Source organism: Nannospalax galili, unplaced genomic scaffold (genome assembly GCF_000622305.1).
Source record: "Nannospalax galili isolate Female #2095 unplaced genomic scaffold, S.galili_v1.0 scaffold918, whole genome shotgun sequence".
In the NCBI taxonomy this organism is placed as follows: domain Eukaryota; kingdom Metazoa; phylum Chordata; class Mammalia; order Rodentia; family Spalacidae; genus Nannospalax; species Nannospalax galili.
The window spans coordinates 3,143,635-3,156,118 of record NW_008343216.1 but is presented as its reverse complement, the minus strand read 5'-3'; the positions used below and the strand labels follow the sequence as shown (position 1 = coordinate 3,156,118).

General features: G+C 37.7%; 1 pseudogene; it reads right to left on the bottom strand.

The window, feature by feature from the left end:
* Positions 1 to 7,042: 7,042 nt before the first annotated feature.
* Positions 7,043 to 12,484, bottom strand: part of LOC103739132 — a 35,875-nt pseudogene continuing 30,433 nt past the window's right edge.

Below are 12,484 nucleotides of genomic sequence, written 5' to 3'. Positions count from 1 at the left end.
AGGAGGAGGAGGAGGAGGAACGTCTTTTAGGCCCTAGTCTTGTGTTATTCTTCCCACTCTCACAGGTGCTGTGGGGAATGAGGATAAGTTAATTCCACTCTTTAAAGGAACATATATTAAGAATTTGTGGACACATGCTAAAATTTCCAGTGGATAAAAGTACTAGAGTGTTAACATACTAACATTTAATGTTGAGGGTTAATTGGTATCTCTAGAAGATGTCAGTGAAGTTAAGATTTTATTTTAAATCATATTGGAAATATAATCAATGCCTCCCCTCATCTTTCTAACTATATTTCAGAAAAAAAATCTTGTAGTGAAAAGACAATTATGTGATGACGTTCGCTGTAATTTCAGTCTCTTCCTCCCCTCCTTCTCTCCATTCCTGTTCTCCTGCCCATGCTTGCTCCTCTCTCTTCCGCTCATACTTCATAACACATCACAGTCTCCTCCTCATTCAACAAGTGTCAAAGTAACTGTCATATGCTGGCCGTCTCTCTTCTAATGAAACAATGAAGGTTTTCCAAAGAATGTATTAATTTCTAGCAAGTTAGAGTAAACTTTTTGCTGTTGTTGCTGAGACAGGCATTTTTAGATAGCCCAGACTGGGTATAAACTCACAGTCTTCCTTCCTCAGTCTCCCAAAGGCTGAGATTCTGGTTATTCCCCACCATGCTTAATTTAGGGTCTACTTTAGATTCTAATTTAACAAATTCCTTTGAATCACTATTTACCATCATTCATTTGTTTCCTTATATCCATCCATCATCATCTCCCAAGACATCTATGTTCCAAAAATTCTGTGTATAGAAAAGATGCAGCTCAAATGCTCATTGCTGCTGTTTATTACTCTTGTGAAAGAAAGAGCAAATGTTACAGCAACTATATCTGCTTCTTGTGTTCTATACCAATCCTATTAACAGAAATATCTGACCATTTAAAACACTGCTCTACCAACTATTTCATCTTCTTTGGAATATCTGAGTCCCCTTGCTGTTGGATCATTCTCAGTAGAATACAAACATGCTATTATTCCTCATTCCTTTTCCCTCGACTTCCACACCATTATGGTCCTGTGCTATATTTGTTTTTACAAAAGGGCCTTGACATAGGGCAGACTATGGAGGGGTGAAGATAGGGGAGGGGGACTAAATATGATTAAGATGTGTTATATGAAATGCACAAAGTTCAATTAAAAATACATTGATAAAAAAGCTTCTCGGAAGTGATGTCTACCCTTGCCATTTCCAGTTGTTTTATCCCATTCTCTTTCGAACTTATCACCTGTCATGCACCTGTCCCCACGTCTGCTGAAAGTGATCTTAACATCACTGCCTGTGTAATATTGCTAAATCTAAAGAGAAATTCATACCTCTCATCCTGCTCACTTGTATCTTAAGACATGTCACTGTCCTGTCCTACCTTAGTGGCTGCTCTTTCTTGGAGCCTTTCTCTTTGACTCCTCAACACCTTGACAATTTAACATTGTAACACAGAAGGATTCATTTCTGTACCTCCTCTCCACCTACCTTAATCCATAGAGGATTTCTTACAACCCTTGATTTTCAAACTCTCAGTAGACTAAAATTTCTCAATGTGTGCAACTTCAGTTCAGAAAAATTCTGAGCTTCAGAATTGCCTAAAATGTCATAAACACTTCAAGGTATCAATTAGGCATGTGTTGACAGCTTATTTTAACCAAATCATATCTTCCCTGGAGGTGCAGCTACATACCGTGATGAAAAATTCTCCAGAATTCCCTTTCGATGAAGAGGAATCCACTCTCCAGGAGCCCTTGGTTAAAATCATGCCTGGTCAGCTCAGCCTTTATCCTGCTTTGTTTCTCTTCTTCATTAATTTTCCCTGGCTGCACTTCCCTGATGAAGCCCTGGTCTGTGAGTCTTGGGGTTAAGGTCTGGTTCTGAGAACTCCAACCTGAGACTAGTTTTAACATTGGTGATCCACTGCCCTTCCCTGTCTCCTCAGGGTACATTTGCAGCCTTTTGTGTCAGATTTCAGCACTACCAGCACTAGAGTTCTAAGAATCTCAGGTTACCTGAACCAGATCCTTCAATTCATTCACATTTGGAGGTAGTCCTCTGAAGATATTTTCCTTGTATTATTTATTTGGTGGTTGTAGTGACTCTTGTGCCTTGGTATCATCCATTCAAATTCTAAAGTAAGAACCTACAGAGGTGTTTACTTCCAAAAGTCACCTAAATTTGTCCTTATACAATAGGTAAACTATATCTGAGAAATTCGTTTTCTGAAAAAGTAAAGTAGAATTTAATTTTTTTAAGTAGCTAATTTTTAAAAGTTCAACGATAAATACAAGTTTCGGTTACAGTTGCTCTCTGCTAATAATCTAAATATAGCTATTGATAATTTAATCATCTAAAATTAAGTGCTAGTATTGAATAATTGCTCTGGTCTTTAAGACTGTTTTAAACAATCACTACATGTCACTCCAAGTTGTGCCTTTCTTGCTGAAAGAACATTCACATTTATTCTTCTGATTTCAAACCTTAGTTTAAGAAAAGACATAATTAGGAGCTGAACTGAAATAACTTTGGATTCAGTTTTTAGCCAAACTGATTTTTTTCCTGCTTTAATTGCTCCCTAATTTCTCTATTATTGCTGCCTGTCCTAAAATAAATTTTCCATCTGTTCTTTCCATGTTTGATTGCCATGTTGGTTCCCTTTGAAACTGCTAAACAAGCAGCTTTTCTAATCACAGTCTGTGGCTGTGCACACTTCAGAGCTCACTCTGCATACAGAAAAGCTTCTTGCTTTAAAGAAACAAAGAATAGATTGAATATAACAAGATAATTCTGTTTGTGACCAGAGTTCTATAGCAGTTTTATTTTTGCATTTAGTATTTTCTGATGAAATCAACAATTGCTCTGGGAAGTGATTAGAAGAGAACAGAAAGTCTAGGTCTCTTCTCTCCAAATTGTCTCCACATTTCACCAGATTCTCAAAAGTTTTCAGTTTGAAAAAGTACACTTCGCATTTGCTTTGAAATGAATACAACTGCATTCTAGAGCTAGATGACTTTTTTGGAAGCTAAGGAAACACCCAACTATGTGAATAGCACCCTTTTAAGTAGCATGCTTACCTTAAGGTGATTGGATTAACAACATAATTTAATAGATTTAACAATGTGCTAGATTAAAGGACAGACAAAAATTTTAAGTTAATTTACATTGAAAAATACATGCATAATAATTAAAGCACACATTCATCTATGGTAAATTTAATTTTCTGTGTAAGTCAACAGAAAAATTAAATAACATGGCTCTTAATTCAAGGTGTCATTGATGCTTAAGCTAAGATTTTTATCATTCAAAATTTAATGACTCATGAGACAGAATCAGATTGATCTTTGTGAGTTCCAGGCCAGCCTGGTCTATATAGTGAGTTCCAGGCCAGCCTGGTCTACATAGTGAGTTCCAGGCCAGCTAGAGCTACAAAGTGTCTGTTTCATAAAAAATGTTATCAATGCAAAATAAACAAGTTCTCCTGTTAGGATTATAAGTTGGCAAATTTGAGGAAGGAGATTTGGCTACCTACTTTTAGTACTGTAAGCCCGTCACAGGCAAATCAGCCCAAGGAAATACTCCGGGATGCAGACAAAGGCATGCATTCAATGGTGTTCATTTCCATGCTGTCTATGGTAACCACACCATTGTAAATAGTTCAATTGTCCAATAGGAAGTAGTTGGTTTTATAAATAAGGTTATATTCATATGTGTAAAATAATCTAAAAATTAAGAATCACTTAGAACAATCTTTGATGAGCTCTGTAAATGCTCATAAAATATAAAAATATTATAAAAGTTAATAAGGCTATAATTTCTTAATAGAAATTTAGATTCATACATAAAATTATGGTAACATCAATGAACATAGATTTTTGTCTGTGTTATAAAATTATCAGTGACTTTAATTTCACCTATTTTATCTTTTTTTGCAAAACTCCACTTTCAAAATTAACATTATCATTAAACCAAGTTAGAAAATGTTCACTGTAGAAAAGTCAACAAGGATATTAAGAAAATCAAAATATACCTTTTAATACAATATATGTATATATTAGCAACAAATTACTTCTGAGGTTTTCTTTTGGGTTTGGTTAAAGAAAGCATTGTATGTTAGTATGAAACGTCAGCGAATTCGCTCTTCATCCTTTCTTCTGCAACTTGGCCTCCTATACAATATTTCATGTTCCCACTGCTGAATACTAAGAACAAACCTAGCTTTGACTAAAATGTAGTGAAATGGTGGCTGGTGGAATTATATCAATCATGCATTATTTTTGAAATAACAAATGAGTACCATATAACAGGTAATTGTGTGTGTAAACACAATTTTTAAGGTGGAATTATAGTCAACTATACCACTTAGCATTTGGCTTACAATTTAAAAAACTTGGTGATATCCAGAAGTGGATGGTAAAACCCTACTGCTGAAGACACCCCATGATGTGAGTGCAGAAGAGGGAGAAATCAAGCTTGGACTAAGCTGGAAACTCCCTGCCACTGGATGCGTGGCTTTCATAATGCAAGAAGGTAACATACAGAAGACTGGGGAAGAACTAGTCCCTGTAATTCTACTTAACGACAGACCCCACAAACTGCACTATCAACATGATGTTCCAAACAAGATGTTCCAGCTGGTGCAATACTGTCACATCCAGTGTATGTACAACCAGCAAATTTTCAATTGGATATATTGCCTGCTCCTAGAGATGGAACACACATCCGGTACTATAAACCAGGCCAACTCCCTGTGGCAGGGGAGGATATAGGCCCCAGTGGGTAAACCACTACAATTGTTTCATTAGATGGATGTTATGCACCTGCTAAAGTACTGTCCAAGCATTTATGTTTACACCATAAGTTAAGTTATTATAGTGGTCACTTTTTAGATGTTCTTGCTTCCTGCTGTTTGTGTTTTTATAGTAGATGGAATCCCACTGAAATGGGCCAACAGCCCATGGAAAACAGATGATGCGGAGACCCAAAAGTTCAGTACTTTGACACAATGGGAGGAAGATCACCCCACACCTGTCACCCCCTCCAAGTCTCAGGGACTTTTGTGGAAGAGTGCGGTCCCAGTGGCGGCCGCTCCTCCATTCTCGTGGGTGCTGCTCCTTCATTCTCATGGACATCGAGGCAGCTCTTCTGCTGGCCCTGGGCTGAGGCCACTCTTCTGCCTGCCCTGGGCTGGGGCCACTCTTTTGCTCGCCCAGTGCTGAGGCAGCACTTCTGTTTGCCCTGTGCTGCCTCCTGTCATCGCTGCTTCTGCCCGGTCCCGGATGCCAGGGCTGGTGAGGTGACCATGTCAGCGGAGCCGCATTCAGACACAGGAGACCAGGTTCAGTAACACAGGTCTGCTTTATTGCAGGAAGGCACAAACTTATACAGGGGTAGTGGTCCAATCACAGCACAGTAAGTAGAATACCTCATTAGCATAACAGGTTTAGCATCCTATCACAATGCAGCAAGTAGGATACCTTATTAGCATAACAGACTTAGAATCCTATTAGCATAACAGACTTAACATCCTATCACAGAATAGAGAGTAGGATGCTGCATTAGCATACTGGGTTTCAGATTACAGAGCCTGGATTCCTGGAAACCATGTGACCCTGACAGTTGCAATATCACCCTAGGCTCAAGCCTGCCTCCCACAGAAGAGGTTAGTGGAAAAAATGTAAGAGCGGAGGAAGGGATGGAGTGTTACTTGGAAGTGTCCTCTGACCACTATGCCAGCAAGCTGTAGTCACACCTCCTTCCCATACTCATCAAGGAGTCAAGGGAGGAGTCAGTTTCCCCCCTTAATCAGTCAACCTTAGCTGCATGTTGGGGAGGGGCTAAGGATATACAAGCCAAGAATGCCATGAGGCACTTCTCTTGCCATTTGTGTGGCTGTTTCCCCCCACCAAACTTCATTATATATATATTTTAATGTATCTTGCTTCAAGTTATTTCTGTTAAAATGTGTTAAAAATTGCTTCTTTGGAATTAAAATTTTCTTTAATTTGATGATATATAAAATTTTAAATCAGATAAACACTTCAATCCTATATTGCTTATCCATTATTAAAACTCTGAACAGAAATTCTATGTATAACCTGACAAAGTTTAGGCAAATCTATATACATATGTGTTTATATACATACAAAAATGTATGTATGCAGCTATATATATACATTTTAAAAATCATTTTTTTAATCATTTTTAAAAATCATTTAAGTGTAATACAGTGACACCAACTGAAAGAACATTTCATCAGCTAAGAAAAAATGTCTCCAAAAATTCTGAAGAAAAGGAACTGTTGTACAACTTATTTTAGGCTTATAAATTACTTAAGATTGAAATAACTGACCACCAAGGAAAAAGTTTCCTTCTTGATACGTCTTTCTAATAGCAAAAAAAAAGTACCTTTACAATGCGATTTCAAGGATAAAATTATTTAGAAAATCTCATTAGTCTCCAAAAATACTAAACATTATATAAATACAATTTTCTTATAGTTGAATTCTTCAGCTATAATCTGTATTTGTTTTAAATTCCTTTGGATTATCACTTAGCACCTCAAGTTTCCATTCTGCAACTCTAACTAATGGCTCAGATTTATTATGGTCATAAGACCACATCTTTCAGAATAGTACTGTGTACCTGTTTGCAATAAAGTAAGTAGAAGGAGCATCATCCAAGGTCAAAAGCAACAAAATAAAACATTAAGAATGCAAAATATAAAAAGGTAAAGGACAACAGGGATTCCCTTCTTACTACATAAACGAAATAACCTTTTTATGCTTTTGAAGTAATATCCTAACTTTTTTAACTTATCAAGAGGATGAAATTAAGGTGGTTAAGCTAAGCACTGTTTTTTCAATCAAAAACCTAATACAACAGACTGAATTATTGCTTTTATTAATATGCATATCAAATTACTGGAACAGTGACTTCATGTGGTCTTCCTCTTAAAGATGGCACTTGCAGGCACATAGATGCAGAGATGCTTGCACACTTCAGGTGTTTACTTGAAAATATTCTTGGACAGCAGTTTGATATTGGGTTTCCTCATCTAGCTGAAGGTTCACAGATTCTCAATAATCAAACTGATGTCTTTGATTTAGGTGACTAATGAAATTTCCAGTAATCTGGCTAGTATCTCCCCAAGGAAGAGGTGCACAAATAGGACATGTCACAGGAAATAGGTGGTTACTGTTACAGCGATCCAATAAAGGATGTCTGGTGACATTTGACTCTTGACATTAAGGGACACTTAAAGGTGGGATGCCCAGAAAACTTGTATTCTCTTGATAAGTTTCTGAGCTATGAGGTGTAGATGTTTTACACTTACTCTTACCGAATCTTGGGAAACCTTAAAGTTTGGAATGACAGAAGAATAAACACCATATTCATCTTGATACTTCTTACAAGATTAGTAATGATATCTCATGCAATAGAATTTAATATTTTCTGCACAGCATCTGCAGGTACCAGAAAACTTCTTCGTGATATTTTCAAAATCTAAGGTCCATTTTGGATACGCTCTTTCTCTTCTACTCACATTTCCATAACATAACATGTATTCCACTTTCTCTCATTTCAGTCAGGAAACACTTTCTACGGAAAACCTATTTGTATATACCTTCAAAGTTTAGCCAAAGATAGCGCTGTTTCTTTTTTTTTCTTTTCTTTTTGGTCTTTTTTGAGATAGGGTCTCCCTGTAGCCCCAGCTGGCCTTGAACTCACTATGTAGACTAAGCTGTCCCTGAACTCACAGAGATCCACCTGCCTCTGCCTCCTGACTAAAGTCATGTGCCACCACATCTAGCTATGTTGTTTCTTAATTAAAGAAAACTACAAGAATTATTCTTTAAGGTTTTTCCACTGTAAGGCTGAACTGCTACTTTACACATGTATAAAGGTATAATTGAGCACTATTTTAATTAACCAACAGGATTGCTGTGGAAGGAAAATGTGGACATTCAGCCTTATGTGGGTAATATGTCTGGAGGAAGTCAGGAGCTCATAGTACAGTTTCAATTTTGAGTTGTTTTCAACCTAGAGAGAGTGAGAAAGTGTTACCTTTTCACCTCTTGTTTCAAACAGAAATGTGTGTGTGCAACCTGAATCTTTGCGATGATATTTCTGTACTTCAGGCTTGTCAGTCCCTCACCTTTCCAGAACACTAAACCAATAAAGTGAATTATTTTTTGAGAATAACGAAACAGAGAAAATGTGATCCATAAATTGACTTCTTTGTTCTGGCAATTGACTAAGTGACACTTAGTCATCTCTAAGTGCCTGGAAAAAATAAAAGGCATTTCTTTTGTGAAGCTGATGAACAATTAGGCAATTGTGAAGCATTGAACTACAAAGTGCAGAATGCACTGGAATATTGTTTTATGAGTCCTCCCTCCTTTACTCTTTTTATTTTTATTTTTGGAAAAAATGCTCGAAGCAGATATTTTACTCTCCCTCCTACTCTCTAGCTTTTAAAATAAAGATGAGCATTTGCTGTGGCTGAGGAGAGGCAGACATGCTGAGGTTCAAATAGAGACGCTGTGTTAGTCCAGCCGCACATTGTTTACGGGAGAAGTACTGCCAGGTTTTAACTTTGTTCAAAGTTCAGAAGGTCTGATGAGTACTTCCAAATTTCACTACCTGAAACTACAGCAAGTTTTTCCTTGCTGGGGATTAACAGTACACTGCTGTTTGCAATATTCGTTTTCTTTCAAATGCTGCTGTGGTGGTTATAGGGAGGACTTTCACATAAAGTCACAAATGTTCTAAAAGATATCAATTAGGAAGACTTGCCTTCAGTCATTACAAAATAATACAGCCCTTTTTGTGAAAGTAATAACAAGCTCTATGATACAAAATCACGTGAAATCAGGTATTTGTTTTATTTTATTACTTAATTGACTTATTCATGTAAATAATACATGAGTAATAACATAAAATAGACACTTTTGTGTGTTTGGTTTTATTTTCAGAACTGGAAATTGAACCAGGGCCTTGTATGTGCTAGGTAAACATTCTACCACTGAGTTAATATGTATTTTTTTAGAGTAGACTACTATGTAAATCAATTGTTAAATTGACATCTGTAATGCAACCCTTCTTGTTACAAACAAGAAGAAATGGTAATTGAAATATGATACATTTCATAAATAAACTCAGTACAAATGTTCTTTCACCACAAATGGATCAAAATCACCAGTAAGTTCTGAACAATTCAGGCTGCAAGCTACTGAATACAGGCCAAGAGGATACAATAAGGCTTAAAATACTCATAGGCACTCAGAACAGAGCTGGCAAAGGGCTCATTGGGTAAAGGTGCTTGCCAGCAAGCCCCTTGACCAGAGTTCAATTCCTGGGACCCACATGGTAAAGTGAGAGATCTGACTTCTGCAAGTTATCCTCTGACCTCCACACAGTCACCATACATGGATATGCCTACGTACATCTACACATACAGTACACAATAAATGTAATTAAAAAAAATAAACAGTACAGTCAAGAAACAAGCTGAAAGTTAGATTTTTTTTTCCCTTCTTTTGTTTCCTGGCCTGAAGGCCAATGATCTTTGCCCACACTCTCCCTTGAAGCAAAGAGTAATGAGAAATATGTGTCAGAATCATTCAACCAAAACCCAACTTTTGCCCAGAAAACCAGAAAGAGGGATTCTGGAAAGTGGAAAGGACTGGAAACATTGTAAAGAGGAGGAAGCCCAGGGAGGCAACTCTGTAAAATCAGTCATGAACCTGGTTCTTGGTCCTGTGTTATGCATGGGTAGATATGACCTCCGAGAGCTTTGAAGAGCTGGGCTTCAGTTTTGACCATGACCCAGGTTTCTGACCAGCTATTGTTTGGAAGTAACACATAAAACATTTAAAGACTAAACTGACACTGAAACCACATGCAAATTTGAACTCGTAGCCTCTACCTAATAGAGTCAATTGCTTTCTAAAACAGCAATCATAAAAAACCATTAAAATTATCTACAAGGTTAGAATACCATGGTACTCATATAACATGAGACTACAGTTTCCTAGATGGCACTTAATAAAGGTGTTATTAAGGGAGAAATATGTAAAAAGAGGGTAGTTAAAGGGGGGGAGAGCTGTACAAATAACTATGGTAATAAAGGAGGAAAAAAATTCTCCAGATATACAGTTTTTTAAAAAAATAAAAAATAAAAAGCCTTAAGCAACCCTATGCGGATGGAAGAAAACCCTTCCAGACAAAATACGGTTAAATGAAAATCCCAGTGCCAGAGGTGGGTTGACCCCTCTGAGCTGTTGGCCTAAGGGACACTAAAAGTCACGAAAACAATAAAAGCTATTGTCAATAATGTTGGTTGTACACCAGAAGTGGACAGGAAAACCCTATTGCTGAAGACACTGTATGACATGAGCATGAAAGAGGGGGAAATCAAGCTTGAACTAAGATGGAAACTCCCTGTCACTGGATGGGTGGCTGTCATGGTGCCAAAGGGCAACAGACAGTTGACTTGGGGAGAATAGTCCCCTATAATTCTCCTCAACAACGAACCCTGCGTGTTGCACTGTCAAACATACCAAACAAGATGTTCCTGCTGGTGCAAGAGTGGAGTGTCTAGTATATGTACAACCAGAAAATCTTTGATTGGATATAATGCCCACTGCTAGGGGTAGAGCACACATCTGGTAATATAGACCCAGTCAACCCCCTGTGGCAGGGGAGAATATAGGTCCCAGTGGGAAGTCACTGCAATTGCTTTGTTAGATGGAAATGATGTACCTGCTAAAGTACAAGCCAAGAATTTGTGTTCACACCCATAGGTTAAGTTACTATAGCAGTCATCGTTTAGATGTTCTTGCTTCTTGCTGTATGGATGGACTCCTACTCACACCGGCCAACAACCCATGGAAAACATATGATGCGGAGACTTGAAAGTTCAATGCCTAACCACGATGGGAGGAAAATCATCCCACACCTACCACCCCCTCCAAGGCTCAGGGACTTTTGCAGAAGAGGTTGGCAAAAAGAATGTAAGAACCAGAGGAACGGGTGGAGTGTTAACAGGAAATGTCCTCCAACCACTATGCTAGCAAGCTAGAGTCACACCTCCTTCACATGCTCATCAAGGAGTGTAGGGGAGAGTCAGTTACTCCCCCCACCCCAATCAGTCAAACTTAGCTGCATGTAGGGGGAGGGCAAAGGATATATAAACCGAGAACACCAAGAAGCACTTCTCTCACCATTTTGTGCAGTCATAGGGAGGGCACAGGATCTGTATTTAAGTGTGGACTTTATGGCACAGCTGTAAATGTGGGGCACCCACTCTTCTGTAAATAAACCCCTACCCTATGCTCTGTTAAAAAAATAAAAACAAACAAATAAAAACGTTTTAAGTTCTAAAGTAATTGTATTAAGAAGGCATTGAGATTGTAATTATCAACAGTTTAGTAACCATAATAACCAAGTTCTAAGCAAGGGAAAGATAAAAACTCTGAATGATAAAATAGTGAATATTTGCAGAACAGAAACTTAAGAATGAAAAATAAGATAATCAAAATGGAAAATTTCCTTGGATGAGGTCAACAACTTAATGGAGATGACAATGGAAAGCTCTAGTATCTGAAGATTGGTAGAAATTATCCAATCTGAATGACAGATAACTATTCTCAAAAGTTAGAGATCCAGCAGTCCCTTCTGCAGGAAATAACTACCATCATCACGACTTCAGCTGAGCCTGATCACTAAACATCATCACAACTGGGCTTGTTGACAGTTGTGCTCATTCATTAAAGGAGAGCAAAGCAAGGTCATTGGACCCTCACCAGTGTATCCAGCCACTCTTCCCAGCCAACTGTATGTAATTTGACCCTAATTACACATGGCCTCCTGGATTTGGAGAGGGCTAAAGTGTACAATCTGGGGAAGGCTAGGAAGAGAAGGCATGACCCATTCTGGGTTAAGGCTTTCCAGTGTACATACCCTCAGGTCATGCATACACCTCAGCAGTCCCTCAATTATCTGGTAAGTAGGCTCAATAAATTCATTGGTTGCCCAGTAAAACTTCAATCAAACATTGGGTTGACTCTAGAACCGTAAAAGGGAATAAGCATTGCTTAGCATCCCCAGGAAAAGAAGCCTCACAGCAGATGGAAAATTTATTTGTTAATGCTATTATGTCTCATAATTATTTTTTTCAAAAAAGAAAATGAGAATGTAAAAGATGTAAAAAAGGATATGGAAAATGGAGATATTTTCCAAAATAGAAAAAATGAGAAAGCCTAAGCAAGTGATAAAGGCCTGTTTAGGTTTGTTTTGATATATAAAGAATGAAACAAAAATAATGCACACATAATCTCAAATTTTCTATGGCCGGAGTTTAGTCACCTAGTTTACGGAACAAAATATATATCTAGCAAAGGTTGATCTGAGGATATTTGGTTTTCTCCCCAAGCTTT